This window comes from Dromaius novaehollandiae, chromosome 1 (genome assembly GCF_036370855.1).
Source record: "Dromaius novaehollandiae isolate bDroNov1 chromosome 1, bDroNov1.hap1, whole genome shotgun sequence".
Classification (NCBI taxonomy): Eukaryota; Metazoa; Chordata; class Aves; order Casuariiformes; family Dromaiidae; genus Dromaius; species Dromaius novaehollandiae.
Genome location: NC_088098.1, coordinates 165,895,233 through 165,916,762, shown reverse-complemented (window position 1 = coordinate 165,916,762; position 21,530 = coordinate 165,895,233). Strand labels below are relative to the sequence as shown.

The 21,530-nt window shown below is 37.0% G+C and overlaps 1 long non-coding RNA gene across 4 annotated transcripts in view; it reads left to right on the top strand.

The window, feature by feature from the left end:
• LOC112985405 (uncharacterized) overlaps nucleotides 1-21,530 on the top strand; it is a 52,280-nt gene that overhangs the window by 7,067 nt on the left and 23,683 nt on the right. For all 4 annotated transcript variants that reach the window (XR_010387182.1, XR_010387184.1, XR_010387181.1 and 1 more), the window contains exon 3: nucleotides 10,034-10,145. This is a non-coding gene — a long non-coding RNA (uncharacterized LOC112985405). The remainder of the gene's footprint in view (nucleotides 1-10,033; nucleotides 10,146-21,530) is intronic.

The following is a 21,530-nucleotide window of genomic DNA, read 5'->3' as shown; positions in this document are numbered from 1 at the left end:
TTCTATTTTTATTGGAAATGAAGGTAACAACAGTGTGTCTGCTTTTCAAATGTCTTGAATATGACGAACTTATAAAAAAAATGCATCTCTTGAATCCTGTGAATGGCTCTACTGAAGTGAAAAAATTATTTATAGTATAGTGGCAACCTTGGGTCTATAACAAGGTGCAGTCTGAATTTTGCTCTCTGGGTATAGATCCAGTGTCAGTACAATTTCTTTTTACGACTTCCATCAGCCTTCACTTCCATGAATATCATGATATAAGGAATTAACCCTCCCAGCATTCTTGTACAGAAAATTAATATCACCCGGTACTCCACATAGGTGTTATGACTGATTCTCTCCTCTGACTGTGAGAGGTGAGGTCATGCTTATATTATCAAGTAGTGCTGCCCAGCAGCTCTGACTTGAGGCCCCATCACCCACACTAGATGTCTTCTGGATGAGTGGGTGAAAGTTCATTAGGACTAGCCCTAGTCAGGCCCCATGGACTAAACACTGTTACTGGTTGGAGAGCTTTAGTTGCATCCCTGCAGCTCATCTTCCAGATCAGTGTTATTTGAGAGACATTTTGTTGACTTTTGTTAACTCTGAGAGGTCTCCATAATGTGAACCCAAGCATAGTAAGAGGGCACAACTGGGAGATGAGTTTCAAAGCCATATTCCTGATCTTAAACAAAGGCTAATGTAGACCCACGCCGAGAGTCAAAAGCACTCTTTGCTTTCTTCAATTTACAGACCAGTTTAGACACAGTAGGTGCAATGGCTGTGTAAGTAATTTCAGTAACATGGAGACCAAGAGGGAATTAACTTTCCTGCTTTTCACCTAACTTTCATAGCTTCCATTTGAAAAGTAGACTAAACACTTGACCAAATGTTTTTCTGATCAAAAGCTAGAGGAATACATAATATAGTGCTAACACCACTTATTCCAAAATTATTAAGTAGTTTCCTCCAAATCATTCTATGTTTAATGTTATTAATTCCATGTTTTTAATTTAATGTTTAATTGTATGTTTTTGTGTTTACAAAATGGTTAAATTAGGTACCTAAAGAGCAAGGTAGGAGGAATTATTTTAAACTGCTGAGAGTGGAATTGGTTTCTGTGTTATGTCTTGGCAGGTCATGCATTCCAATTTTTTGGTAGCTGTGAATAAAGCTTTTTGAAAAAAAACTTTGAATGGATATGCCAGAGAATGAATAAAGACTCGCTAGTAGGTAACTTACTGGAGTTACGAAGAATAGCTAGGGATTAAGTTCACAGTTCTTTTTTGATCTGTAATTGGATTACCCATTAACAGAACATTTCAGCTCCTTAAATTTCCCTTCATATGCTTATTTTTGTACATATTTAATCAATGACAGAACTCCCACTGGAGAGTCAGAATCAGCCCCCTGAAGAATAGAAACCATCTTTGAGAAATGCTACCTCTATGACTAATTCTGGTGTTTGATATCTTTCTGCAGTTATTTGATTAAAAATGAAATGTTCACAGCAATCTGGACCTCAGAAAATATTAAATATTAGATTATATAGAATCTGTTCTAGCTGGATTATACTCCCTGCTGCTAAAGAAAGGGGAAATACGTTGTGACAAAGATTTCTCATATTCTGGGATCAACAACAGTCAATCAGTTGGACAACACCACATCTCTAAATATGAACCATTTCCTATTTTAAATCACTAGAAAAGACTAGAACTGCTTTCTATAGTAAAAATTGTGGGACACCCAATTAACAGACTGTGGAAATGAAATCATACAGAGGACAAAAAAACAGGATTTTGTTTACTGATTTCCATTTGATTTTTTTTTCTAGTACATATGTATGCCTTGCAAGTTGGTCTACATATCTGGCAATATTATTGGTATGCTTGCACTTGGTAAAATATGTCTACCCTATTTATTATATTGAATATTTAATTGTTTCTCTGATAAGCTAAAAAGTACAGTAAATACTTTCCCCCAGTGTGGACTTAAGCTTTTAAAGAATGGCTAACCAGGATAGACCTAAGCCATAAAGATATGTTCTTCTTGTTGTTCATCTTTGACAAACCAATTTTGGATTTTATATATTTTTATTTTTTCATAGTTCCATATAGAAATAAATGGGGGTTGTTTTCTTTTTTGTTTTCTGTTTAGCAGATACTTAATCCTACCAGAGTGTAATTCCCATGTCTTTAAGTGTTCTGCAAGAACCGAACCACACCACTCAGTACCTTAAAATCAATTGTTGATTTAGTGAGTGGGGTGGCTATCACGGGTGGATAGAGAATTCTCTTTTACAGCATACACACACACACACACACACACTGGACAGCACACTCTCACATCCGTCAAGGTCTCCAGCCCAGCCATGACCGGCATGGAACGGGTCCAATTTGGTGTCATCTGCAAACATTATGAGCAAGCACTCCATTGGCTCCTTCAGCTCATTGATGAAGATATTAAACAGGACAGGTCCCAGGATAGACACCTGCAGTACTCTACCATTTACTGGCAACCAAGTAGAGTACAAACCATTAACCTTTACACTCTGAAATCAATCATCCAACTAGTTTTTACTCATCTGATTGTCCACCCATCCAGGCCATGATGTCCTAGCTTAGACACTGGAATATTGTGGGAGCCAGCGCTGAAAGCCTTACTATAGTCAAGGTAAATGACATCCTCTGCTCTTCCCTCATCCACAGATCGAGTGATTCCTCCTTCTCCTTCCCAGAAATGTGATCCAAATTTTTTTAGATCCATGATTTTCCCAAGGACTTAAGTGAAGCCAACCAACTCGTAGTTCCCTGTCTTGACCTTCTGACTTTTTTGAAAATGGGTGCAATATTTGTCTCCCTCCAGTCACTGGGGACCTCCCTGATCCCCATGACTTTTCCAAGATAATAAGAATGGCCTCAGTATGACATCAGCTAGCTCTCTCAGCACCCATGGAGGCAGCCCATAGGGTCCCATGGACTTCTATGGGTCAAAGTCTCTAATCCCTGACTCGATCCTCATCGAGCTAGCAGTTCTCCTCCTTGAACCTTTTCTCCAAGCACAAGGGCCCGGGAGACTTGCGGTGAAAAATGAGGCTAACAAAGCATCCAATACATTCAGAAATTAATCTTTTTTCAGTCTTCCTTTTTAGTAGACAATAAATAGGCCCTTTAGCCCTGTGTCCCATGATTATCCTAGTAGTTCTTTTGTGGAGCTGTTAAGCCTGTTAATTTGAATATGCCTCTTTGTTAGACATGAGTTAATACCAATACCCTTTCAAATGAGGCACTGGCCTTGTACAATGGAATTAAAACTTTTCTGTCTCTACTGATTGTACCTAGTTCCATCTATTCTAAAACTATATTTACCATTTCCATTTACATCATGTCCTTATCTTTATGACTGGCTACTACAATCAGATTTTTACCACTTTCATTTCCACCCGTGAACTCCTAACTTAACCCAGACATTCCTGCTATTAATCCTTAAATGTATGACCTTCATGCTGTTGAATTCAATATCTGAATCTCTTACTCCATGGATCACAGCCATCCCAATTGTTTCTTTGAAACCCCTGTCCACTGCTGTTCCTTATCATCAGCAGATTTAACAGGAACACCTATTATTTGTGCCAAGATCATTAATTACAGTATTATATAAAGTAATTTCCAAAGTCAATCCTTGTGATGCTCTGTTCCCTCAGAAGTTCACCTTTTATAACTGGGAGAATGTACAAACTGAGGTTCCATCAGAGTCCTCCTTAAGTCTCATACTAATTAATCATTTGCTGAAATAGAGTATATTCCTAATAAACTTGCAGACAATTATTTCAAATATCTTTTCAGACACTTTGCAGGAGTGAAGGATACTACCAGTGAAAAATAGGAAGAGAATCCAAATGATATTTAAAGTCACAGAAATTCCCATTAACTTGGAGCATCTTTTTGTACACGACAGTATTCAGCATAGGTTTTTGTAGTCAGGCAATTGTTAACATCTTTTGAAAAGCAGCAGTATTTTTTCTTGCATGATGCCTCTTAATAATATTGCAGAGTCTTAAAATTTGAATATTTTATCCTTTTTTGAAATCAAGAAGTATAGAAAACATCTGTATTAATGTTGATAATAACAAAAAGTTGTAACGCTTAATTGTTCCTGATATAAAATAGCATTTGTTTAAATTTACATTGTGTAACCATGCTTTAGCTGTCATAGTTTCTTATCCACATTTACCTTGTGTCTTTCCCCTTCCAGTGTTACTCTTCTTGAAACAATCCTTACTGAGATTCATTGAGATAAACTGAAGTCAGTATGGTGAAATCATTGCTTCAATTAAATGATTTACAATGAAGACAATATCTATTCTATAAGGGATTAGAAAGAAGAAGTATAAATTAATAGATGATGCTAACACAAAGACAAATTAACACAAAAATATCACAAGTGAATCTAGTAGTGATAAGCCACAATAATCAGTCTTAAGTATTCAAATGGTCTGTTAATGCAATTTGTGGTAACAACTATGGGTCAAATCCTATTTACTGATTTCCTTGGAAATCTTTCATGGATCCTTAGCTGCTCTTTGAAAAAGGTAAATCTAGGATTGCCTAGACAGATGCAATGAATGTGTTTTTAAAACAATGATCTGGAAAGGGTAAAAAATAGAGATCAGATTTATATGAGATACTCTATTTCCAGTGACATATATTGCATTGCAACTACCTTTGGGATACACAGCCCTACTGTTATCTTAAAACTGTTCCTGGGAGATGAGCAGAAGAGTCAAGTACAGCTTGACCTTTACTGATCCATGCACAGTTTTCATGAGCTACTCGAACCAATCAAATAATAACTTCTTTAAATCACCCTGGCAAGTACTGTAGGATGCATTTGGTGCCTCACTTTGATGCCTTTAGCTCTCCTTATAACTAGAGTGTTGGAAACAGCAGACTAAGGTAATCTAGGCTCTCTGGTTATATCACTCTTTTGTGTCTTGTTGTGTGCCTACGTGATTAATGGGCAAGTTATTAAAGGTAAGCTACATAAAAGATCTTTAGATCTTTCTCTCTGAAAGAGAAGTAGGGACTGAATGTGAATCTCTCATTTCCTAGGACCGCTCACCAATAAGAAACTCTATTACAGGGAGTAACACCAGGTCCTGTGTAGTCAGAAATTCCTGAAAGTCCCTGCAGCACACCATAATTTGCAACATGCTTTTATAATCAGTGGAGGACATTATGATACAAATACTGAATAAACTATAATCATGCTGTAGACCTAAAACCCTGGTCAGATAACTGACAGGCAGTGAACTGCGGAAAAGCTGACCTTTTAACAAAACATTAACTGCCTTAATTAGTGTGTATTAACATTAAGTTAGATTAAATACAAGTAGTATAAGTCTGAAGCAAGTAGGAAGAAATGCTGAGTGTGTATGTTAGGCCTGATAAAGGCTCTGACTGGATGGAAAAAAGCAGTTCTGCATTGCACCTGGCAGTGTAGAGTAATTTATCATAGCAACAGTCATTGATAATTAACTGTAGTGTATCTTTAGTGTCAATAGCATGCTATTTGATTTTTGATGTGTCATGATGAGCTGGAATAAGTGTTTCCCTTGGCCGTGTGGGGGCCTTACGCAGATCCTTTAAATACCAGCTGGTAAGCAGACCAGGTATCTCCTCAGTCACCTGCCGGTCTCATGGGTGACAGCGGGCCTCATTGCATACATAACACTTTGCTCCCACTCTGTTCTGTAAAGAATGACTGTGTTTTTTAAAAAATGTATATTAAAGTATAAAGGAAATATTTTGAAAAGAAAAAACACTGAGCCCCAAGTAAAACGTGGAGTCTCCAAATGAAATAAAAATAAACTGTTAATAAGCTCAAAACTTTAAGTCGTTTCCTAAAGACATCTACAAAAATGAAATACGTCATTATATACGTAACAGAAGCATAAATATACCTTCATGTACACAGATATAGATGCATATTCTTAGCTATATATTTACAAGTGATACACTTATATAACTCAAAGAATAAACTAAAGCAGGAAATTCTAAATGCTATGAAAATAAGATTTGTTTGAGAAACACTAAATTATCTCTATAGGAGATTTCTTTACAAATACATAATACTCAAAAGATCAAAAGGAAGTAACATTCAAAGTAACTTCAAAAAATGTAACAGTCCAAAAATCTCTCTGCCTAACCCTTACATATTGTGAAAATAGAACACTTTCATTTTGATGTCTTTTGTTTTTGAGGTGGGGGGAAGATGCAGGGAGGGCTCCTAGATAAAGTGAAAATCCTTAAGGCTGTGCATGTTGCTTAACTGAGCATTTTCACATTTGGAAGTACTGAAGAGAAGATAAAAAATAGATGAATAGCATTAGCTCACTGTTTTGGAATGAAAAAGGAATTCATATCAAGTGTCAGTGGATTGGAATACTGGATTCTTACACCATGTTTTTTCTTCATTAGAGTTTCAATATAGGGAGGAGGCTATGAGATATGATATTCTTAATTTCTTCCTTTACTTTTAATTTTTCCTAATTTTATAAGTATAAAAGTAGTTAGAAGAAAAGGTGTAAGTCAAAAGATTATTATAGTTATTGCTGTTAATTTAGGTAGTTATGCTCTTGGCTTTATGTAATCAGATATGTAGATAAAAAGATACATATGTAAAAAGATATGTAGATATGAACTGTACGATGCAAGCAAGGTATGCATTTTATGAATATTAATACTTCTACTCATTTTCTAAGAACAGCAAAATTAAGCCCAAAGGTATCAAATGGCTTTGGCTTGTATGATTAAGTACTATAATGTGCTGGCATAGTTTAGTAGTCCTTAGTGTTTAGCCCTGATAAGTCAGAATACATCACTTTTCCTTTTTAACTACTTATGGATATCCTCCAGAATACAAGTCTTTGAAGGTTAAGAACTACATTTAATTATTCCATCTCATATCACAGTTTTCTCTCCTCTTTATTCCTTTTTCTCTCTCCTTTATTCCTGCACAATAGTGTCAAATCAGCCAGAAGTAGGATATGGAACTTAGAAGTGAAGTATGGTACAGAATATTTCAAACTTTTCTTCTATTCTAATTGTGCAAGATAAATACTGATTTTAATAACAATTCATTGTTACTAATTTAGCCATGTAAATATTTCGGCATATAGTCTAAAATAATAACCTAGGCTTCTTCCACAATCAACAAAAAGAAGTAGGAACTTAAAAGGGTGCTTCACACCAAAGCTATCTTAGAATAGAGAACAATACCTTCTAAAGGTCTCAGCTCTCTCCATTGGCAGGAAAGGCAGCCTGGATGACTAGTTGGGGCTAAATGACTGTATTTTATATGCTTGAAAGAAATAATGATGAATCCCATCCTTAATCTGCTGGACTCTAATACATATTTCTTAGCTGTTTGTTTTACATAATTCTTGCATTGTATATCCTGGATTATATCCAAAAACATAAACCTAAGGCAATATTTCAGTAATTTAATAGTCATATGAAGTATATTAATATTGAATACGTAGGTATTTCTGCTTCATTATAGCATTTCCAAATCCTTTTCACTTACTCTTCGGTAATAAATTTAACTGCTATTGATAGGTGAGCATGTTATTAGCTATTTCATTAAATCATTAAGGAGTGGATGAGCCAATATTTTGTTGCCTAGCCTAGCTTATTTTAATGACAGTATTCTAAGGCTTCTTAACTGGTGCTTTTTCATCTTTATAGACAGACTTGTCCTCATCTTGGCAGCTAAGCAGTAAAACACATCTTATTCTGGTTCTTTTATGTCCACAGGAGATAATTATGCAAGATTTTATTCATATGGTAAATTTGATGCTTATTTTAGGATTTCCCATAGTATCTGCTAACAGGTCATCTGATAATCACTGGTGATTTATACAGTGTAATAAAGGAGTTTTATGGCTCTATTATTTTCCTCTGGGGAAAGCTATCAATTCCTACTTCTTTATTTTTTTTTTAAAATAAAACTATAGAATACTGCTTTTAGTCATCAGATGTAACTGATTTTATGATATCACTTTCATAGACATATTCTACTGTATCTGTTACTGGACAAGCCATGCAGACCAAACTACTTGAAATGGTTGAAAGTCTCTGGGCTGTTATGATGTATCTATTTCTATGTTATTTTCTTATTTTTAAACTGGATTGGCAGAACTGCAAAGTAGATATAGCTTGCAACTCAGTAGCTGCAGGTTTATCTTGTGTTCTTGATTCTGAGACTAAAATCAGTATTATCCCCAACTAATTAGTCCAATATGTACATTTTTATGCATGCAGTTTCCAGTTCAGTCACTCCTGTTAATTATAATGAGGGTAATTATTGTGTATAGTGCATAAAAGCAGAAAGAAGGGAGCTTATTGACTTAAGCTATTCAACTCTTAAAATAACAGGCCTTAGAAATTCTCCAGTAGCTTCCTTTTGTCTGAGCAAAGAAAGTATACTTTCAGTGTATTGCTTCCCAGGTACACAGAGACTGAGTTGGTAAGAACAGCAGTAACTAAGTCTTTTTTTTTAAATTATAGCAGATCCTTCTTATCGTTCTGGAGGTCTGGATTGAACTTTGAAAAAAAAAGTCCAAGTTTATTTTTCTTCTTTAAGAGAGATACTTTTCTTTCTTTGGCAAATATTTAGATTTGGGGTTTCAGTTGGCCCATAGGTGTACTAAAACACTCACATTTTAATTAAATATACATATGTATTTGTTTAAGTTTAAATATGTGATATGTATTAATGTTACTCTAATGTTTCCAGTCACCACAATCATGCACCAATTGATTTGTGATGTCATCTCTGCATAAAATTGCTATATTGGTGAGCATTTCATCAAAATACTAACAGAGCCCGAACTCTGGGGAACATGCATTCATGATGACTGGTTCCACACAGAGTTTTGTGAAGACTAGCCAAAACCTATTACCTCCTATTCCTTTAACTCCTTTTGATCCTGCCGTGATATCACTCACACCCTCTGATGGGCTTTGTTAGAAAAGGATAAGAAGAGTCAGAACAGGCATAAACGTAGCCACAAAAAAGCATTTGTACACAGAAGAGATGGACATCTGGCTTGAGATTTGTGTTTATATTGCTTTGCAACCAGTTACACACATACCCACATGTCTCTCCCCAGCAGCTGTCCCTCAACACTCCATCTTTCCAGCAGCTGGACTTAGACACATGATCTCCACCAAGTTAGTGGCACCCAAACCTGCAAGCCCTTGAGCCCCACTCACACTGGCACTCAGACCCCCTGTCCTACTTGTTGGCTAGCCTGTCTGGGAGTTCGCCAGCACCTGGCACACATGAGCTCAAATTCTAGTTAGAACGAGGATTTAGTATGAAGATAAGCTAGATGGCAGTGATCAAGTGTGAGGCTTAGTCAAACAAGGAGTTAGGAAGTCAGCTGTACGATGACAAATGCGAATAGGTCTATGAGATTACGAAAAATGGCAGAAATGGATAAAGTGCAGTCTTGCTGCCAGAACATGCTCTAATCTGCAAAGGAAATTAAACTACTATGTAATAATTTATAAATACTGTACATCGATCTGGTTGTTAAGCAGTTTGCTATATAAAGATATTGATCTAAAGTACTACAAAAAAGCACTCAGATAAAAAACGACAATATAAACCATCCTCAGAAAAACTAAAGGCTCACTAAAACCATTAGTTTGATCTTTTTCCTGGCTTTGACAGGTTACTATATGGCTTTTGACAATTATAACAAAGTCAAGAAATTGGCCATAATATAAAGTTTGCTGTGGGCAAAATGGAAGAGACTATCTGCATGGAGGCAAGAATTTCTTGTTAGTCTAGGTAAAACCTTAGCAAGCTAATCAAAATACAACCATTGTTACACAAATTAATGCAGAAAAGCCTCATTATTAACACAGCATTTGTGTTAAATTGTTGCACAAGAAGACTTACAGATTTGTAACCCTTTTCTCTGGTGTTATGCTTACCCTTCCATTGTCCCTTTGGCTACTAAATTCGACGGTGCCAGTCCTCCTCAGTTAGGGAAACTGTGGGCATTCCAGTGAGTCTGCAGCCTCCTGAGGTCCTCAACGGGGCAAGTTCAGTGCCAGTGGTGGGGGTCCCTGCCTCTTCAATCTTTGGTAAGTTTGACCTTCGTTTTATACATTTTCTTCTCATAGTCTGTTCACTTCTGCTTGGTTCTCAGCTAAAGCATGAAATCCCAGACATATCCTGAGACCCTACACTGCCAGGTCAGTGCGAAGCCTGTGGCCATCACTAATTAGTGGAAAACTCTGATTTACTGTGATACAGTGTTTAGGCTTTTTCTCTCAAAAATGCCATTAGAATATAAACTTTACACAACTTTTAGGAAGGATGGAAAGGTTTAGGTAAGAATATATATAGATTCTTAAATATTTTAATTTTCTTTATAAAATATGGTTTGTTCCTTTTTTAAGATAAGAAAATATCTAGTTTTAAGAAAACTTTTTGGGTATATTCATCACTGTTTATAGTTCCCAGAAGTAAAATCCCTTAGGTATTAAAGCTTTTTGGATGTACATGCAAGTGCAGCTGATATACAGGGTACTGTTGTTAAAAGTTAGTCTAACAGTGGGAGAATTGTATGATTCAACCTGAGAAGAGATAACGGCAAAAAGGCTGATATTTGAGGAGTATAATCAGAGAGACTGGGAGTGGGAAGAATTGCAGCCAGACTATAACTGTGAAAAAAGTTTAGGAATCCTTTGTCTGTAGAAAATCACTCAGTCAATCAAGTCTTTAGGGATTAAAGTAATGTATCAGATTAAATTAGCTTTTTAAAAAAGGTTTCAGCCCTTCCTTCATGCCTGGACATTTAAATCTCAGCATGGCACTAAATGTTCTATTCATATTACAAAATGAATCAGAGCCCTTTAAAGAAGCTGGCAGACTTTTATTTTGTTTTGACAGAATAGTTATATCATTAACTGAGCCAAGAGGCTTTTATAGCTTCTAAATTTGATCCTCATCTGTTACTCGTTAGCTTGCAGCCTTCAGCTACCTTAGACACATTTTTGTGATTTAGCAATTCATTCATTAATATCAGAACTTTTTTCACATCATCTTTTAAAGAAATTCTAATTCTGGCCTGCACAACATCACAAAATAATGGTTACATAGATTCACAAGCAATGAAGCAAGAAGACATTGTGACAGCCATCTAGTCTGACCCTCAATGTAACACAACTCAGTGGATTCCATTTATTGATTCCCGTTTGAACTAGAGCATTTTATTTTAGAGCATATGATCAGGTGTGATTATCTTTTTTCTTAATTGCCATGACGTCAAATGCATTACAGACCTTGGTGTATTGTTTATATGGCCGATCACTTTCATATTAAAAACAAAAAGAAGAAACCCCCATTATTTTCATTAAGATTTTTTTTCTTATTCTGTGTCTATACTTCCGTTAGGAATCAGACTGCTTCTTCTTGTAGGTACATATTGTTCGGTGATCATTCTTGTTTAATATTCATACAAGGAACATGCTTTGCTTTGTTTCTGGTTCTAACTGACTGTGCATGACATAAATAAGGGTTTCACAGATTTTTGCTTAAACTCTGATTGAGAAAGCTCTTCATTTTCCAGCCCTACTTTTCTGCTCTCACTCTTCCTATCTACACACAATCTTTCCCAAGCCCAAACTCAATAATACTTCTTAAATAAGTATTTATATTTATATAAATAAAACACACAATTAAAATTGAATTTAATTTTTATGTTTTATTTACTTAACTTGTGAAATACCCTAAAGCCTTTGCGATTCTAGGCTTCTCTGTCCATTTCAGTTCATGTCCTTTTTCTCATGTAGGATGCATTATATCAGCTCATCTTGGTGGTCAGCCATGGAAGTCCATGCATTGCTTCTGCTGGTTAATTCACTTCCTGGTGGCCTTTTTCTTTGTACCATGATATCTCCATCCACTAAAATGTTAGCCATTTTTGACTCAGTTTTACTTTTTTAACTCAATGACTCCTTTGCTTGGCAAATTAATTCTGTGTTCACCAGTATCTTTTACAAAATTTTTGATTTATAAATAAGTTCTGTCTTCTTGGTTTACAGATAAATGACACTATATTAGATCAAATTTTAAAAAAGCAAAAAAAAAACATATTTAGAGTGATCAACTGGTCCACAGTCTGTTAGTACCTGTGTTTTTCATTATTTACCACTTCCAAGCATTTGAGTAATCTACAATAATTACAAAAAATGAGTTTCTTCCATATCTTATGCTATGCTATGCTGTGCTATCGTATCCTAACATATTATGGGGAGATAAATTGATCCCTAGTGACTAAATTAGAAATACATCAGTTTGGTAAAGTTTCTTTTTTTTTCTTTTTTTTTTTTTTTTGCCCCCATTAATAATGCCATCTACCTCTCGGTCAGTTTTAATTCACTGAAAGTCTTGTATAATGATTTTGAACTATTCCAGTTTCTTTCTCAGAATGTCATGCAGCACCTAATTAAATGCTTTACAGAAGTTTGAGTATATTATTATCTAACGGAGGTGAAACAAGGACTTTTGTTATCTTTTGTTGTTCTCACATACCTTGTGAGACTCTTTCATTTTGAAATTTTATTTTCTTCATTTTAAATAAGAAGTTTTGACTTGCAAAAAAATGCAAAGGTGGTTTTAAATTTTAAGACTGTCTTTGACAAATAACTGGATAACTACTGATCATTTCATCTGAAATTTTAATATAAAGGTGGATTAATTCTTACTGAAAAGAATTGTAGGACAATTTGTTTTTTTAAATATGAAAAAAACATGGGTTAGATACATCGACTTAAGGAATGCAGGTTGCCTATATCTGACTATAATGCCAAACTGGAACTGCAGTTAAACCGGTATTTCACAAGTTATTGCAGCCATATACACCTACAGACAAATTTAATGGCTTAATAATTTCTGAATCTTCAAATATTTCACACTGGTATATCTCTTTTTCTATGGAAATGAATTGTAAAATACAAAATCCATTTATTTGAATGGGAACAGAGTTAAGCCAGCAGCTTTGTATATTTTATATCATTTGTAGAACACTGTATCTGTATTATTTCCTCTATTATTGTGCTTTATTTCAAGAACTTTGGCATACATAAAAAATACATTAAAAATAAGTCCGTTTACCAGCTGTCTGCAAGAACAAAAAATATATATATAACATTTTAGGGCGAATTTTCAAAGAAATGTATTGCATTTGCTTAGATGGGCTTCAAAAATCTCATCAGAAATGATTCGCTATTAAGGAATAAAAGACCAGCACAGAATCAACAAGTATTCAGAGAATCTCAAAACCTCATCAGTAATGAATTCTAACAAAGCATTTAGGCTGTTTAACATATGCATGCTTTAAATCCATCTGACCTAGTTTTAATATCAACAGCCTAAGTTTTTACATTTGAACTAGTCACCTCCTGGTTATCTCACTCAATATTTCATGCAAATAAAAGGGTCTTAGCATGTATGGTTCATCTCTTCCTAGAGAGGACATCTCAAATGAGTTAGATGAAGCAATTTCATAAGTACCTATTTTGTTTCTACTGTTTAAGGGAGAAAATAGATGATTTGCCTCTGTACAGGTAACAGAAGTCAGCTGAGATTACTTCTATTTCTAATGCCTTCAATAGGCAGAAAAGTAGTACTCCATTTATGTCCATGTAAATAATCTGCATAAGGATTACTCACTTAAGGTATGCAAAAAATGCTAAAGAACTAAGGACTAAACACTCAGGTATTACATCAGATCCCTGACTCCACTGCAGTGGAGAGTATCCTCTTGAGACTGGTGGTGCTGTGCTTTGCCTACCTAAGGACAGACTCGAAGCTGCAAAACAAACCTAAACTCTCACTGTCTGACTCACCTGCTGTGAACAGTCTCCCTAAAATTGCATGTATTTATATTCCTTAAAAAAATTATATTATTCTCTATAAATCTTTGTATGATACTTGAGTTTCATCACAAAAAAAACTATATTCAGATGCCAAAAGCACTTTTTGAATAATTCTACTGTTACGCCTAGACATTCTCGAAACACTGGCTTTGAGAAAAACAGTGATAACAAAAATCCCACAGATTTAAAGGTAGCTGAAGTTTGTGCTGAACAACACAGAGCAAACTGTGCTTAAAAACAAATATTAGATGGTTAAGAACAAGTTTGAATTCCGTTCATGTACAGTATAGTATGAAATGAAAGAACGAAAATATTGACCTTCAATCTTTTTATTTGACAACTTCTGTTCTAAAATAATAGAGCTTAGGATATTATCCCCATTTCACATCCAGCTAAACACCAGTTAATAACTTGGCACAAACCAAAGATAGTCCTGACTAAGAAGAAATTATGCTGGTATTCTCTTGATTAAGCTGTCGCCATTGCCATCCATTGTCATTAGGTTAAATCAGTTTTTAAAGAGATGTCCCAATAAAAATGGCACTTACATTTGTTTCTCAATTAGAGGTCAGTATACACTACAAATCTAGCTGTGACTAAAGATGGTTAATTGTCACAGTTGCATATGTCTTCATTGAATTACTTTCTTTATTTTTTTCCTTTGGTAATGCACATGAAATAATATGGATATAGAATTATAAATCAAAGTATGATCTGAGTCACTTTAAAAATGCTATACTAGTATGTGTAGAGCGATAGGATGTGATTTCCATTCTTAGTTGTATTTCTTTAAACTTGTCTGCTAGAGGATCTCTGAGATATGACTTTTACCCTTATTGCAAAATTTCCTTCTGCTTTGAGAGTGGTATTTTAGCGTAATTGGTAATCCATCCTGTGCTGAATCTGTGGACTAAATTCAATACTCTAAAATGTTGTTGCATATACGAGGTTTATCAATTCTCATGGAGTTTAAGCACCTATCAGACTTTTGAGGGCCTAACCTTAGCATATTCTGAATACTGCCAAACCACAAGAAATGAAAGCTCTTGCTCTTTTGGAGATGATCCACCACAAGGAACAATTCATGGTCATATCAGCTGAATGAATCTCAGAATCACAAAATCACAGAATGGTTGGAGTTGGAAGGGACTGTTAGAAATCATCTGGTCCAACCTCCCTGCTCAAGCAGGGTCACCTAGAATATGTTGCCCAGGACTCTGTCCAGACAGCTTCTGAATATCTCCAAGGATGGAGACTCCACAACCTCTCTGGGCAACCTGCTCCAGTGCTCTGTCACCCTCACAGTAAAAACAGTTTTTCCTCATGTTCAAATGGAACTTCCTGTGTTTCAGTTTGTGCCCGGTGCCTTTCATCCTGTCTCTGAGAACCACTGAAAAGAGTCCAGCACCATCCTCTTGACACCCTCCTTTCAGATATTTTTACACATTGATAAGATCCCCCCTTAGTCTTCTCTTCTCCAGCCTGAACAGTCCCAGCTCTCTCAGCCGTTCCTTGTATGAGAGATGCTCCAGTACCTTAATTGTCTTAGTAGCCCTTCGCTGGACTTGCTCCAGTAGCTCCATGTCTCTCTTGTATTGAGGAGCCCAGAACTGAACCCAGTACTCCAGATTTGGCCTCACTAAGGCCAAGTAGAGGAGAAGGATCACAGCTCTCAGCCTGCTGGCAATGCTCTGCCTAATTCAACCAGTGGCCTTATTTGCCACAATGGCACGTTGCTGACTCATGGTCAACAGCATTAGCACCCCAAGGTCCTTCACTGCAGAGCTGCTTTCCATCAGGCTGGCCCCCAGCCTGTCCTGCATGGGGTTATTACTCCACAGGTGCAGGACTCTGCCACTCCCTTTATTGAACTTCCCCTTTCTCCAACCTGTCGAGGTCCCTCTGAATGTCCCTCTGTGCTGCCACACAAACCCCTGGTGTATCAGCCACTCCTCCCAGTTTTGTATTGTCAGTGAACTTGCTGAGGGTGCACACTGTCCCTTCATCCAGGTCACTGATGAACAAATTGAACAGCATTGGACACAGTATTGACTCCTGGGGAACACCGCTAGCTACAAGCCTCCAACTAGACTTTGCATCACTGAACACAATCCTTTGAGCTTTGCCATTCAGCCAGTTCTCAGTCCACCTCACTGCCCACTCCTCTAGCCTGCACTTCAATGGTTTGTCAATGAGGATGTCATGGGAAACAGTGTCAAAAGCCTTACTGAAATTAAGGTAGACAACATCTACTGCTCTCGCCTTCTCTACCCAGCCAGTCATTCCATCACAGAATGCTCTCAGGTTGGTTAAGCATGGTGTCCCCTTGGTGACTCCATGCTGACTACTCCTGATCACCTTATCCTTCACATGCTTAGAGATGACATCCAGGATGAGCTGTTCCACCACCTATCCAGGAATCAAGGTGAGGCTGACTGGCCTGTAGTTCCCTGGGTCCTCTTCCATGCCCTTTTGAAGACTGGAGTGATATTTGCTTTCTTCCAGTCCTCAGGCACTTCTCCTGTTTTCCCTGACCTTTCAAAGACGATTGAGAGTGGCCTAGCAATGATATCGGCCAGCTCCCTCAGCACTGGTGGGTGAATCCCATCAAGGCCCACGGACTTGTGGATGTCACGTTTGCTTAAGTAATCCCTAACACAATCCTCCTCCACGAAGGGAAATTCTTCCTTTCTCCAGACTTTCTGTCTGGTCTCCAGGGTCTGGAATTCCTGAGGGCCAGTCTTACCAGTAAGAGGCAAAGAAGGCATTAGGTATCTCTGCCCTCTCTATATCCTTTGTCACCAGGGCCACCACCCCATTCAGCAGCAGGCCCACATTCTCCCTAGTCTTCCTTTTGTTACTGATGTATTTAAAGAAGCCCTTATTGTTGTCCTTGACATCCCTTGCCAGACTAAACTCCAAATGGGCCTTGGCCTTCCTGGCCCCATCACTGCGTACTCAGACGACATCCCTATATTCCTCTGAGGTTACCTGTCCCTGCTTCCACTTTTGATATACTTCCTTCTTCTGTTTAAGTTATGCCAGGAGCTCCTTGTTCATCCATGCAAGTCTCCTGCTCCCTCTGCCTGACTTCTTGCTCACTGGGACGCACCGTTCTTCAGCTGGGGGTGATATGCAGGGAGGTGATCCTTGAATATCAATGACCTTTCTTGGACCTCACTTCCTTCTAGGGCCCTATCCCACGGGGTTCTTCCAAACAGATCTCTGAAGAGGCCAAAGTTTGTTGTCCTGAAGTCCAGAGCTGTGATCTTGCTTTTTGCCCTGCTCGTTCCTCTCAGGATTCTGAGCTCCACCATCTAAAGGTCACAGCAGCCAAGACTGCCCCCAACATTCACATCCTCAACCAGCCCTTCCTTGTTCATATGTACAAAAACCAGCAGACCATTTTTTCTCATTTTTTCCTCTATTGCCTGTGCCAGGAAGTACATAAAAGGCAACTCCCCCTGCTCGCCTTCCTGGCCTGTCCTTCCTAAAGAGCCTGTAACCATCCATTGCAGCATTCCAGTCATGTGATCCCACAACATCTCTGTGATCCCAGCAAGATCATAGTCCAGAAACTATACTCAAATTTCTAATTATGCCTGTGAGGTGGAATAAGGTGGACAGGAATTGTTTTACACTATGTTTAAAGACAATAGTTAGGGAATGTCAGAAGGAACCAGTAGGTACTAGATGATGGAAACAGAATACTTTTTCTTTTTTTTCCACTCAATGACTGGTTGAGCTGGGAAACTTTTTTCCAGAATTTTACACTGTTGAAAGGAATACTGCATTATCTCATGAAAAAGAAATTCATTGTGGGTTATATAGTGACTTCATTAGCTGAGCTATAAATTTTCAGAAGCATCATATATCCTTTCCCCTTCCCATGCTTTTTCCAAAGCATTGTCATTTGGCCACTTTTAGAGATAAGATGTTGTTCTGACCCAGTACTTTCATCCTTATATTTTTATGTTCAAGACAAAATGTACAATTCAGGAACTGGAAATATGCCAGGTATTAATATGACCTGAAGACTTCTGTAGAGTGTCAAAGGAGAATACAGTAGATAATACTGTCTGAGCTGTAATATAATACTGACTGAGGTGATGAAAGAAAAAGCTGTGAAATGTTAAGTTTTATATGAAGAAAGCTTTGGGAGAATTCTTTAAAGAGTAGTGGCTTAGGGTTTACTTCTTTCATACAAAGTAAAAAATAGAGAAAAATAATATTACACCTAATTTTTTTTGTTCAAGAATGTTCTAACTCAAATTGAAAGACTGGCACGTTTAGTGACAAGATCCCTAGAAAATGCATCTGCATGTCCGAAGGACTCCTTCTCTCCTTCCTTCCCTCTTTCCTTCCATCCTTCCCACCTTCCTTCCTCTTCCTTCCTTCCTGCCTTCCTCTTCCTTCCGTCCTTCCCACCTTCTCTTTTTTCAGTTCAGCCAAAGCAGAATGCTACAAACGTTATGGAGTTTTATTGAAACAATTTGCAGTTAGTGCATTTTTATATCCTTTTCTGTTTGAGCTCAGCCAAGGAATAGAATTTGCTCAAAAAATAGGAAAGCCTGATGAATCAAGCTAGATGTTGCTTTTGCAACATATTTTAGTATTTAATCCACCATCAGCAAGCTTATACACCATCCAATTTTCTCCGCCTTGACTGCTCCAACAGCAGAATTTACACAAAACACACAGCATAAATTTTACTCCATGGACATCCTCCAGTAGATTTCATGTACAGATTTTGCTGCCTCCTCAAACAATGGAATTTGCACAGAAAGCAATATTCTCCAGAAAGAACACAGAAATCACCAACATCATTATTTTATTAGTAAGTCACTATTATAAAATTTCATTGTGTGTTCATGTACATGAGAATATATATTTCTAGCTGTTTTCAGCAACATGGGGAAAATAAGATATTGATATGAACGTATAAAATAAGGCAGTTACAAAGATTACAAGCAGTACGGTCTTTGGCATCTCTGCCAAGGCAAAGGTGCAGTCAAGCTGATCTTCTTAGGAACTGATTCCAACAGGGTATTTGCAAAGTGTGTCTAATACACTCTGGTATAATTCATCTTTCATAAAATCTGTTTGTGAAAACTGTGTTTTAGAACAACCTCACTGATGCCAACATTCTTTTCCTCTTTTTCTTTTATTCCTTTTTTTTGCCTCCTCCCCTTTTTTTTTCCTATGATGGTACCATGCTCACTATATAGCTTGCATGTAAAGCAGAACTGAGAAACACTTCTAATACCTGTTCTGAGCCAACACACTGTCTCTGTCCAGGATGTCTCAGCCATGTGTGAGGTTGGCAACATGTTGGCATCCATGAAAAACAGCCAGGCTTAAGGTCCAGACAGTATCTCTATTATATTCTGTATACTGAGTTATGAAATCCTGATGAAGTAAATGAAACAACTTTTCTGTTACTTTTGTTATATGGAGTATATACACCATAGAATGCAACCATTTTCTCATGCCCTTAGAAAGGAGCCAGTTGTATTCTCTTCAAGAAGACATTTTAGCCATTCGTACCTGTCAGAACCAAATTTCCAATTTTTTTCAAGCACCTATTGCTGTGCATTGTAGAAGGAAACTTCTGTAACATACAGAGCAATCAGATTCCAGACTAGTTCATACTTTTTGCTTCTTACCTGATCCCGGAGAAGCATTGAGACCAAAATGTTAATCACTCTGTAGCTTTCATTGTCCTAATAAAGCTTGGGGCAAAATGCAGTGATGTTCATTTTAGAGGCTCTTGAAAAAGCTTGGCTTCCCAACAAAGTTTCTGTTGGTTTTGAGACAGCCACAAAATGGAACTGATGATTAACGGAGTACTAGCATACCTCCTCCTGTGAAAATTACTTGCCACCAAGGATGCATTTAGATGCCTGCCTTGTTTCTACTACTTTATGTAGTGATGCATGTTGCAACTTTTGAATACATAGTGGGATGGGTTCCTAAATGAGCTATTTTAATGTCTTCTGTTTTTGCACTGTTAAGATATAAGTACATTTCTATCTTTCATAGTTCAAATATAAGCTTGAAATGTCTCCATGGTGAACGCCTTCATCCTTCAAAAGACAAATAAACCCCACATACTATTGTTCTCTTTAAGTTTTATAATCCTGTGCAGCCAATACGCAAGTTTTCTCAGTAGATGAAAGGGTCAGTGCAGTTATATTAGTATTTAAGTAGTGTTCTGTGCTTTCTGCAGAAATGATTAGCATGTCAATGTGATAATGCATAATTAACACATTCAAATTCTCATATTTAATGTCTTTCATGTATTTGTAATTGTCATTGACTGTTTCAGCACCTTAGTTTTAATTAAAAACAAACAACAATGAAAGTATGTAGCATTTTCAGATAAAATATTAATTAGTTTGTTATGAATTACAATATCCAGTGGGAAATAAACAATTTACTAAGCTGCCCTAATTGCCCTACAGACTTTCTGTAAAAAATTTTTTCATAAAAGTCATTCCAGTTATTCCAAAAAAAAGTAGCATCTATTGTATTAGTTTATTCAATGTAGCAATTTTTAGCAGTCTAGAAGAAAGTAATGGGATCATTAAGCTACATTCTCATCTGCAGTCTGCACAATGGAGCACTCATTGTCTACGCTGCTCTTCTTACTTGCAAAGAACTCCCATGGCTGCCACTGGGGTTTCTACATATGCAGAAAGATCAGAATAACCCTAGGGAGATATTCTATTCACATAAAAGGGGAAAATTTAGTCAGAAGACTAATAAAAGCTTGAGACTGTATTTTTCTTTTAGTCAATGAATGGAGCGCCAGCCAACATCTGTGGGAGATTTGCACAAAGACTGAGAATAAACAGGGGGGATATTTCCCTAATTTCCTTCATAACACTTCTGCATTTATCTGCCTCACAGATTTTTTTAGTGTGGGCCACTGTTATAATAACTTATGGTTCCATTGATTCCACTTTCCTTCAATGCTTCATGATGCTTCGTGCTCAGCTTAGCTTATCGCCATAAAATACTAGGCCAGGATGGACCACAGAAGAGGCTAATTCTGTCCTAATTTCTGAGGGACTGTAAGTACGTCTAAACAGCAGGACTGAGGACTGTTTCCCTGCTCCTTGAGCCAGTTGTACACCTGGAAAAGAAACAGGGGATATGAGCAGGGAAAAGGCTGTGGTGCCTTCCAGCAATTTGCCTGGGCTGGCCCATCAGGAAGCCACAACTATAGGCCATATTGTTGTTCAACACAGTCCATGTTTTATGCTTTATAAAATGAAGGTGTTCATTTCATAAAGAAACACAGATGTTCCAAGACATCATTATTGTTTCCAAAATATTCTGCAATACCTAATGACAGCAGCTAAACTTTCCAGATAAGTAGATCTTTTCTGTATAAACAATGGCACTGACAGTGTGTTCACTGCTCTATGTTTCTCAGATTACAGTATTAACTGTGTAGTAGAGGAAGACAGACTTTCTAAGCTCAGTTAAGTTCTTTTAGCATTTTATTTTCTTCTGTTAATGTGTCAGCTGCAGTACATCAGAATATTTTTATATACGTCCTTTCCAAAAGAGCATGTA